Source organism: Tachypleus tridentatus, chromosome 6 (genome assembly GCF_004210375.1).
Source record: "Tachypleus tridentatus isolate NWPU-2018 chromosome 6, ASM421037v1, whole genome shotgun sequence".
Taxonomy (NCBI): Eukaryota; Metazoa; Arthropoda; class Merostomata; order Xiphosura; family Limulidae; genus Tachypleus; species Tachypleus tridentatus.
This window is the reverse complement of record NC_134830.1, coordinates 89,323,954-89,336,019: the sequence shown is the minus strand read 5'-3', so window position 1 is coordinate 89,336,019 and position 12,066 is coordinate 89,323,954. Positions and strand designations below refer to the sequence as shown.

Genomic DNA, 12,066 nt, shown 5'->3' with positions numbered 1-12,066 from the left:
TTTAGATTAAGATTATAAAAATATTTGGTAAACATTCGCTTAAGGAAAATTGGATGTTATAGGTTTATGGCGTTCAACTATAATGCAGAAGCATCCCGTTCAATCCAAGTTAAGCCAGAATTTTATGATAAGTTTTCTTTTTTACTTTTAATTCAAATTTATTATGACATTTACAGCACCATATTTTGAATATTTGGAAAAATGCAAATATATTTTAAATTAAATCAGAGATAATAGCATATTACATGTAAATGACAGTATCTCTGTTAAATACAACTTAAATAACTTTTCAGCTCAAGGATGCCACAGTACATTACTGTTGATGTTCTTAAATTTATTTATTAGATTTTAAAACATTTAGTCAAATATTTTCTATGAACAGTCATACTTTTACTTATAGCATTCTGTCTTTACTTTCAAATTATTTTATTTTTGCCATCACAATTAGTAAATTGCAGGATCAGAAACTAACTCTATAATAATATTTTTTCGAAAAAAAGTTTTTGCGCATGCTTCAATATTATATAGGCCTTTAACAAGAAGCAATTTAAAACATTACATAAAAATATACATATATCAAGATTTTAATGGAGGACCACTTACCAGAGATGACCAAGCATAAACAAAAACAAAATGTTGATTTTGTTAAATACTAGGAAAAAATATTTTATACATTTATTATTATGACACGTCAGTACAGCGGTAAGTCCACGGATTTACAACCTTATAATCAGGAGTTGGCTTCCTTCAGTAGACTCAGCAGATAACCCGATTATCACTACAATTAATTTTAAAAAAACATGTTCATAAAACATTTATTTAGATTTAATTTTTAAACTAAAAATTAATCAGAATTTACGGTCATATGACAGGCATTTGGATTTTATATCTATACCACGACTGACATGCTAATGTCTTTTTCAATAAGGTTTTTAATGTATGAAAATTCTACCTCATATAAATGCAATTATGTAACTTGTAGGCTAAAGCTATATCCCACTGGATTTCCCTGTATCTATTTGCTAGATAAATTGCACAAATACATTATCAGACAAAAATACACGGAGTGCAATAATTCGTGTAATATGAAACAGTGGTAACTTTTGTTTGTGACATTGTCGTAGAAATTTGGTGTTTATTGACACAGAGCTGTAATTTACCCAAATTCGTGAAACAACTTTAAATTATTTAGCAATAGAAACACTAACGTAAACTTTACCAAAATAAAATGTTTCTATTGTTATAGCATCAAAGCTCTTAAATGTTTTTTTTTTTTAATTCAATATAATTATTGATAAGAATGAACTGGTTAATACTGGCTCTATATTTGATATTATTAGATTATATTTTTCAGTGTCCTTTAAACTTTTAAATGTTTTTCTAGCAATAGATTTTAACGTACATAAACAATAGATTTTGCTTGTTTTTTCAGTCTTAACCACTGTTTTAGTTTAACGTTTTATCAATAGTAAGCCTAAATATTTTATGAAATAAACTCCTTCGTTCTGCCAATATCAAAACTGCTATTATTTATATTCCTATTATTAAAAAATATAATCTAAAATAATTAATTTTTAATTCAGAAATATATATTTTGTTTTATTTATATATAATACATAACTTATTTCTAAAAAGTCAACTTCCTACTATTTGCAAATCATCTCTAATTTTATATTATAATATTTCTATAATAGCAAACGTAAATGTTAATGTTGTATCTAAATAATTTTATATTGTTTTATAATTTAAATTTAAATTACAAAAATATTTAGTATATTATTTTTAAAAAATGGTACCAATTACATAAACTGTAAAACTCAACACTTTTTTGCGGGCCTGGCATGGCCAAGCGTGTTAAGGCGTGTGACTCGTCATCTGAGGGGCGCGGGTTCGCATCCCCATGGTGCCAAACGTGCTCGCTCTCCCTTCCAGCCGTGAGGACGTTATAATGTGACGATCAATCGCACTATTCGTTGGTAAAAGAGTAGCCTAAGAGTGGGTGGTGATGACTAGTTGCCTTCTCTCTAGTCTTACACTTCTAAATTAGGGACGACTAACCCAGATAGCCTTCGAGTAACTTTTTGCGAAATTCAAAAACAAACAAACACTTTTCTGTATTCGTATCATCAAAGTTTTTATTCATTTTAATAGTTTGTATCTTTCAATATAGATAAGGTTTTAATCACTTTAATTGGCTCCACTTATCTCTGTAGTTTGTATTTTATCTAAAAATATTCGATGGGATACTGTATTAAATACTTTTTTTAATCCAAAAATACGATTAGCGGTTTTTCCTCATTCCCATTCAGAAGATCTACCACGACGTTATGGCGCTCGACTCGCAACCAGCGCGTCGTAAGATCGAAATATTTTATTTCTCATGCTGACTCTTTCAATCGTGGGGGCGTTATAATGTAATGTTTAATCCTACTTTTCGTTGATAACGAGCAGCCCATAAATTACCAGTGGGTGGTGTAGAATAGCTTTCTTCCTATTAGTCTATCTCTTCAAAACTAGGGACCATTAGCGCAGAAAACTCTCGAGTAGCTTTGTATGAAATTCTACAAAAAAAAAACAAGTCTCTTTAATATTTAACCTTTCTCAAACTCGATATCGTTTTTTGAGAAGAAGCGTTTATTTAAAATATAGTTACTGTTCGATATTTTAGACAACATTGATAACAATACAACAAGCCTATAATTTACGTAATTTTAGATTTGGTATACTGGGATTACTATAGCTCTGAAAAACTTCGTATAGATAAATTATGAATTTATACAAAGGATGAATGATATAATTGTAAATTATTTTACTATTTTTACCCAAGTTTCCTTATTCTTGGAATTTTTCGTGTTCTTTTTGGACTCATAATTATAGCCTTTACTTCACAATTATATGTAGAAATAAACACATGGAATTATTGTTTCTTTTATATTAAGTGTCCTACATGGTTTGTTACCAATTTCTTTATTTTTTATAATGTTTTCTACTACATTTATAGCATTTAAAATTCAACAGTAGAGTGTTAAAAAGTGGTTATGACTAGCACTATTTAATGTGGTGTCTGTCCGTCTGTCTGCCGTTTACGGTGGTCGCTTCCAGCGCAGCATTTCGAAAGTTGCTCAACATTCACTTTTGAGATGACAGGAAATCAAACATGAATATAAACTTAACAAAGTGTCATTCCACAAACAAGATATTCTAGTGTAAAATGTTATGAGTTAATCGCACTGTCATTCTTATTTAAAAGGTGACGTAACTTAAAGAATAAAAATATTTATTTACCATATGTTATTGTTGAGCGACTCTTAGCATGACTGAAATGCTCAACAATTTTACGTTGGGCAGCATAAGTAGTTCACAGCTTTAACTCTGAGTGAAACCAAGAGTGCAACACAATTAACCTTTTTAAAGTCCACGAAATATATATTTTAAAATGATAGATTAACTTAAACTTTTCCTGTCACTGAGGGCGGATACTATTGTTTGTACAACGTAAAATGTAAGTTTTTGTTGTGTATTATTCGCTATCTTGCAACAGAATTTTTAAATGCGAGAGTTTGAATGTGTGTGTTTATGTTTTCTTATCGCAAAGCCACATCAGGCTATCTGTTGTGTCCACTAAGGAGAATCCAACCCCTGGTTTTAGCGTTATAACTCCGAAGACTTACCCCTGTTCCAGCGGGGTACGGGTGTGGATTAAAGCAGTTAGTAGTGTGATTGATAGACCACGGGTTTATAATATAACGTGTTTAGTATTCAATATCCATGGTGAAAATATGTAAGTAATACTGAATGATTATAAAATAATGTGTGTCTACTTTTCAATATCATGGTGAAAGGTTATGGGTTAATATGTTTTTTTTCTCTGCAAGTATTATATATTTAGCAGCCTATTTAGCAACCGTGTTCATTACCCGTGGTGGGCAGAGCACAGATAGCCCATTGTGTAGCTTTGTGTTTAATTCGAAACAAACAAACAAAACCTATTTAGGGATGGCTCAGAGTGTTCATTGATATTATATCTCAATAATCTCCGCAATAGGTCATCAGCACTTCACAATACTAATACAATGTCTCCTGACATAATAATATTTATATAATTATGAGTCACAGATTCTGTAAACATCACAGAAAAAGTTTGAATTTCGTGTTCTTCTTTCTTCTGGTTCTTTTTTACTACAAGTTAACTAATATGTCATGGGTTAACACATACAAGTAATACTGAAACGTCATGGGTTAACACATATAAATAATACTGAAATGTCATGGAGTAATACATATAAGTAGTACTGAAATGTCATGGGTTAATACATATTAGTAATACTGAAATGTCATGGGTTAACACATATAAGTAATACTGAAATGTCATGTGTTAATACATATAATACTGAAATGTCATGGGTTAATACACATAATGTTAAAACTGGTTTAAATGGACAATTTTTACCGAAGTTTTGCTATTTGTCACAGATTGTACAGACTGAACGCGTAATATGGTTATTTTCCTGTATTTGTTTTAAGCAATGTAAGTATGTGAACAGTAATCCTCTTATCTTTAACTAGAAACTCGTGCATCTAAGAGAGTTTTATCGTTCTTTCAAACCACTACAGTCAAAACTATCTGCTTCCCTCAAATGCTATCTGTATCCCACCACACTAACTAAAAGTAACAACGGGGGCTTTTGTAATATGAGAAAACTTTTGTACGCCGTTTTTTTTTAACGTTATGACTTGTAATGATGCTTTGTTATGTTGTTTTTGAACACCAGTAAAGCTGCATATCTTTGTATTGTACTTAATCGTACGGGACTTAAGGTAAGAAAATAAATCCTCAAACGTTTGTACGCACGTATATTCAGTGGCGATTAATAACTTACTTAGCATTCTTTAGAAACTAAGATATTTTTCTTTGTATCTCTTCAAAACTGCTGCTATATATATTTCTAAAAAGCTTCCTTTTTTAGCTATGCTCGTTTTTATTACAAGTAGCATTAACAGTTCTCTAACGCCTAGCTCTCTTTTAAAACTATGTTACTATTATTAGAGCTCCATCAGTTAGAACTATCTCAACAAAACACTGGTTTCTATGGGAAAGACATTTCAAATATTATTTTCGCACAGAAAACTTTGATAGTATTGTTCAAACTTTTAATGTTATTTCTATAGGAAGTATAGAAAACAACATTACTTTATCTGAACGGTATCTTATGCGAACGTGAGTTAAGCGACCACGTTAGAGACCTCTACGGTTCAGACATAGCCATCCATAATTTTGAACTAATGGCCAGAAGGAAGGTAGTCAACAACATTCAGCATTACTAAAGCATTCTCCAGCTCTTTGAATCGAATAAAGGGAATTTCAGTTTTAAAACAAGCCCAGATATTATTCAATAAAAATGAGGAACATGTTCAACCCTTCTTACATTTAGAAGCCTGAACCGTATTACAAGCAGCCCGACACGTTAATCCCTATAGGCTACTAATCCTTTATGGAAAAGTAATGGATATATTTCACTCAAATATCAGTTATATTTTCTACAACTAAAAGGTTATTAAAACTCTCATGAACCATAGCTTCATATTTCTTACAATATTTGACGGCTGGCTATGTTTCAAGCCCACGTAAGTTTCACTGGCGACAATATCTAATATCTTCTTAGAATCACTAACGTCCGAAGTTAATTCACTGAAATTAAACAATTTGTATATTCGAGATATATGAACGTTCCTGGTCAAATATCTGTATTTTTCTGATTAACAGGCGCTAATCACAGTTATGGCTTCCTACTGACTATAGCTGTCCAATAATAATTATCATTCTCAGAGCGTCGGCTTTATATAAGTTAAGGCGAATTTCTAGAACGTTCACCAAAGTTCGAACACGCTAGTATTTCTCAACACAAATATTGTTGATTCTTACTCTCAAGAATCTTCTAGAAATTTTAAGAACAGACGGGACTTGCGCAATACATAGTCAAGAATATACATCACTTGTAAAAAAGAAAACTATGGTGAAACAAACGTAGGTAATGATAATAAACATATAACGGTAAATCCGTTACACCTTGAACATCGACTTTTGTTGTATTTTGCGAATTTCGCGCAATACTACACAACGGCAATCTCACCTAGCCATTCCTAATTATTAGTGATAGACTAAAGGGAATGCAGCTATTCAACATCACCCACCGTCAACTCTCGATCTACTCTTTTATTAACGTACAGTGTGACTGGTTTGAAGTTATAACTTCCCCACAGCTGAAAGAGCGAGAATGTTCGGTGGGAAGGGTGATTTGATCCGTGACTCTCAGTTTGCTAGTCAAGCGCCTTAACCATCTTATCATGCCAGGTCAGAACATTAACATACACTTATTAACTACCGGATCATTCCAAGTCAGAACATTAACATGCACTTATTAACCACCTGATCATGCCAGGTCAGAACAATAACGTGCACCTCTTAACCACCTTATCATGACGCGTTCGAACGTTGACATACACCAACAAGAAGTTATGAAACTGGTCCTTGGTGAACACTCAACTTTTTTATCAAGTTATATCGGAAGCCAGATGTAATCTTTTCTAGTTGTCTGGTGCATGCACACACCAGAAGGCGTGTAGAGATGTAGATGTATAAACTGTCTTCTCTACAGAATAACAAATATTATTATTTTATCCCTCGTTACAAGCACTGTTCTCTTATTGTACAGATACACACTGCTAGGGCCTTCGAAGAGGCGTAATTGAAAATCATTACGAAGTCCATTACACAGAATGTACCACAACGGCTTATTATTCGGTTTAACTGGATTATTTCTCAGTATTAGCCCCACCGCTAGTACAGCGATAAATCTACAGACTTACAACGCTAACATCAGGAGTACGGAGAAATAATTATATGACCCAAATCCATTTATAATTAGGTGGAATAAAACTAAATATTAATATCTCTACAACTGTTCATTACGTTCTGGTGAAAGTTGATTAACCAAACCATTAACCTATATGCAAAAACGGCTCGTTTGGGTTGAGAAAATATTTTACATAGAAGAGCGAACAACGTTTCGACCTTCTTCGGTCATCGTCAGGTTTTTCTCAACCCAAACGAGCCGTTTTTGCATATATATTTCTCTACAAGTGGGTTTTCTCGACATCACTGAAACTATTAACCATTTAACTATTGTTCGTTCTTTGTTTAGGTTTGTTTATTTGTTTAGTTTAAAACAAAGTCACATTGAGCTATCTTCTGTGTCCACCGTGGGGAATCAACTCCCATATTTTAGCTCTATAAGACAGTACACTAGAGAACATTTTGTTTAAGAGCGAAGCTTTTCCATTGGGCTATCTTTGCCCCTAGGATATTGATCTGGACATTTACTGTTATAAGCCTTCGAGCTTACAACCAAGGCAACGGAACATATATTATTGTTTCATTACAATGATTTTAACCATTTATTTGTATCTTATAGGAAATCCTTATTCAAAATGTTTTGATCAAATAGCGATTTTGCTGCTATGTGACATTACTATTGAAACCGATAAAGAATTCACACCACTGAAAAAGTTTAATTCGCAAATTTACATGAATACGACAAAACAGTATGTCGAGTTTCTAAATTTTGTAAATAAAATATTTTGTTATTTTTCTTAAACATGTACCAAGTCATTGGAAAAGCAATTAACAATGTAAATATTAAATGGTATTTAATTAAAACTTCTGACAGACTTCTCTTCTATCGAATGAGCCTTACCGTTACAGGTGAAAAGTTCATACATTCAACCAAATTTCCCCACCATTAACTTGTAATTTAACTCTCAGTATTTCACAGTTTATCTTTGACGATTACTGAAATACAGTTTATGGTTAATCCAGGTCTATCCTGTCATAATAGAGCAATAAAAGTGCTGTACCAGGTAATACACGGTTACGGAAAAACAGCTTGGGTAAGCCAGATCTATCTTGTCATAATAGAACAATAAAACTACTGTAAAAGATTATACACGGTTACGGAAGTACATCTTTGGTAAGCCAAATGTCATGTATTCTTAAAGAGCATTTAATTCTGTTTATTCACTCATGTGAAACGGTTCATTCCTACGTGTATTCTTATTGAAATTTGAAAAATAAAAAGACAAGAAAAGTTAGTTTAGCACCATATATAGTATATGAAGTTGTTGTAGGTCACACCTGTGGTGAATTTTCGTTATATATGTACACATCTACTATCCATTCTGATATCTAGAACTAGATATCCAGTATCTAATCTAATATGCTACTTATCCAATCTCTAATAGAAACATATACTGTAAAACAGTCACTACCAAATTTATGCAGCCAACAGCAACAAATTCCATCGAATTTATTGATGTTTATAGTTTCATAGTTTATAGTTTTATAGTTTATAGTTTCATACTTTACAGTTTTATAGTTTATAATTTCATAGTTTATAACGAAGATTCAGATCATATCATTATCTCACCCTCACCTGGAATAAAAAAAAAAAGAAACATCTTATATTAACTATTCATCTGTCATTTTTTCCTAATTTTTCTTGTAGTTCAAGGAGACATAAACTGAACTTTAAAAAGAACAGTATGTCATATCCAGCCCTCACCTATTTTCATGTATTAAATCTAGACACTGGACCCAACAGATCTTTAAGCTGTTTATGTATAAAAGTGATTGTACATACATTGCTTTGTTGCTTTGGCTACAGAATCCCTAATAACATATGAACTACATAAAAAAAGAAATTAATACAAGCATATTATTAGTATTACAGTTATTGTTTGTTTTGAATTTCGCGCAAAGCTACACAAGGGCTATCTGCGCTAGCCGTCCCTAATTTAGCAGTGTAAGACTAGAGGGAAGGCAACTAGTCATCACCACCCACCGCCAACTCTTGGCTACTCTTTTATCAACGAATAGTGGGATTGACCGTAACATTATAACGTCCCCACGGCTAAAAGGGCCAGCATGTTTGGTGCGACGGAGATTCGAACCCGCGATCCACCTGGCCATGCCTGACCATCTAAAAATCAATATTACCATGTCGTTATACTCTTCTTCGACTACCACGTATTCAGATGAAAAACACGTTGGGGTGATTAAAACAGTTGTATATTTGCACCAAAATTTACAATGACTGAGTTTGACAAAAACGCTTAAAGCAAAACGATAATTTACATTAATAAAGGGTTGAGTACTTGTATTAAAACGAGTTTAAATAGGTAAATCAGCAAGTTATGTGATAACCACTAGTAATATCAATTCGTAGTGGGATGATGTGTACCGGAACTACAGTTTGATAATGTTTAGCATCCGTAGGTAATTTGATACTACCGAAATTTTCTCACTTTTGTGAATGCTGTTCCACATATTCGTGAAGCAATATATTCATACACCGAATCAATAAATATTTGTTCATACCTGTGATTTAGAGTTTCCAAGAAGGGATTATCTCGTATTTAATGTCAATAAAAGCAAAGGAATATGGATGAGCTTGGGACACCAGAAACATCCAGAAATAGACCTACAAAAAAAATCATATTCCAGTGATGGTAACCAAAGAGCGGCGTCTTATAATTGGTTATCTACAAACACCAAGGTAAGTGGTAAAATCCATCTAGGTACCCTAGCCAACAACGTTCAACACAGTCAAGAAGGATCTCACTCTGGAAACGCAACACAAGTCATGTTTATACAAGTTACTTCCACGACATATTCCTTCAACCATTGTATACTTAAGCAACTGGAGAACAAAACAGGTATCCATGTTACTCCATATGAAAACAAATCGGTCAAGTCACCAAATATATCTTGAAACGGACTCTTGAAACGGATACTTGGAAACCATCCTTCTCATACGCTAGATGCTTTATGGAAATCAACAGAAAGTTGCAGTGTTTTTTATACATGACAACCTAATGACGGAGCCTTTTGCAACAGAGCTATTGTCAGGATGGTCAGTCGTTAGATAGAGCATGACAGGACATGTGTATATGGTCTATAACAATGAGTTGGTATTCCAAAATCGTTCTAACATTACGTACTAAATCTCTGTAACATGGTATTGATCGTACTCCGGTAGTAGAAGAACAAATAATAAACATTTGTTCTTTAATAAGGCATAGAAAGTACATAACACACCTATATGAATATGTAATACGTTCTATGCTACTCAATGGTTTGAAATTTATCATACTTATAAAAATTTATATTCAGCTATTATTTGAAATTATGTTTAAACTCAAAAAATCACTTACTGATACATGTATTTTTTTTCTTAAGGTAAATATCCGTGTTTTAGTAGTCGTTTTCTACAAGTATACTTAATTAATAAATGTTAATTTACTATGGTTTCTGGCTAGACGTTCTGAACTTTGCTTTTAGTACCGTACGACCTTACTTAACAGTTCTGTTCCATCGTAAAACAATTATATAGCTTATAATTAAACTTTATAAATAAAGTGAACCAACTTGTGCCGGTCCTTCTATTAAAAGTCTCTCTCACGTATCATAATATGCAATAATATACGTTTTAAAGACCTTGGAAATGTATCCTATCAAAATACATACATAATTAGCTGTAATGTAAATAAATCTTTTATTAGGACGACTATAATTTTACCTTATATTAAAAGTGATAAGGTTTCAGGGCCAGTACTTAAACAATTTAACACTTACACAAAACTTTCTTAACTGTATTGTTTGTTTTGGAATTTCGCACAAAGCTCCTCAAGGGCTATCTGTGCTAGCCGTTCCTTATTTAGCAGTGTAAGACTAGAGGGAAGGCAGCTAGTCATCACCACCCACCGCCAACTCTTGGGCTACTCTTTACCAACGAATAGTGGGATTGACCGTAATATTATACACCCCCACGGCTGGGAGGGCGAGCACGTTTAGCGCGACGCGGGCGCGAACTCGCGACCCTCGGATTACGAGTCGCACGCCTTACGCGCTTGGCCATGCCAGACCCCCTTAACTGTAAGAAACAAGTAAAATACATTTATCTTACATAGTATGTAAGCAAACATGTAATTCTAACTACAATAAAGAGTTTTATTTAAAATAGGAGTAGTTTAGTGTTGTTAAAATATGAATGGTGCGTTATTAATTAATACTTTATTTAATGTTTATACAAAGGTTTGAGTACGTTATTTTCAAATTGATTTTGATTATACATGCCATCAAGATACGTAATATTCACAACTGGTATAAAGCCGCATTTTAGCAGGATGTATTAGAAGTACATTTTGAATTTTTTTAGCATTTAGTACGTAGTGCAACTCCATTGAAAACTGGTTGTTTTAGAAAGGGTGTGTAACAGCCCTATCAGATGCAAAATACTTGTACACTTGGATCGTAAAGATGTGTTAGACTGGGGATTTACATTTTCTGAGACGGAAATACCCCTTGTAATTACAATATTTGAAAACTAATAATGTGAAATATAGAAGACGGAATTACTAAGCAGTTTTGTTTTCTAGCCGAGGAAATTAAGGTACGTGTACATATAATATTCCCTAAAGGAATTACAGGTAATGTTAAAAACTCTTACTGTATTGATACATTTGGCAAAACTAACAATTAAAATATTATTTCCGAAATTCCAAAATTTTAAGCACCAAGAACATTGTGAATGAAAGAATGGGAGCTTTTATGATACATTACAATACGAGTATATTTATTCAAGATATTTGTCGATTCTCGAGAATTCTATTACATTCACGCTTCATTCATCTTTTAATTCTCGCGAAAACATCTTTAACAATAATCATGGCGTTCAACACAACAGTATGTTCTTAGGGAGGGGTAAAACAAACTTACCATATCACTTGTATATAAATATAAGCATCACCGCCCACAATGTTTGCCCAACGCGTTTGTAACGTGTAGACTATAGAATATTATCTTACGTCAACAGAAAAATAAATGTGATATTCAAGGCCCCTAGAAAGAATGGCGTTATTACACAAACGATTTCCCTTTCGGAAATACGCTTACAGGAGAAGAAATGTGTTTCTACTGTTTCTCTCGTATTATCTTACATTATGTGCTAA

At 32.8% G+C, this 12,066-nt stretch overlaps 1 pseudogene across 1 annotated transcript in view; it reads right to left on the bottom strand.

The window, feature by feature from the left end:
• The window catches only part of LOC143251664 (polyribonucleotide 5'-hydroxyl-kinase Clp1-like), an 83,015-nt pseudogene that overhangs the window by 51,789 nt on the left and 19,160 nt on the right, over positions 1–12,066 (bottom strand). The gene's annotated exons all lie outside the window — the stretch shown is intronic.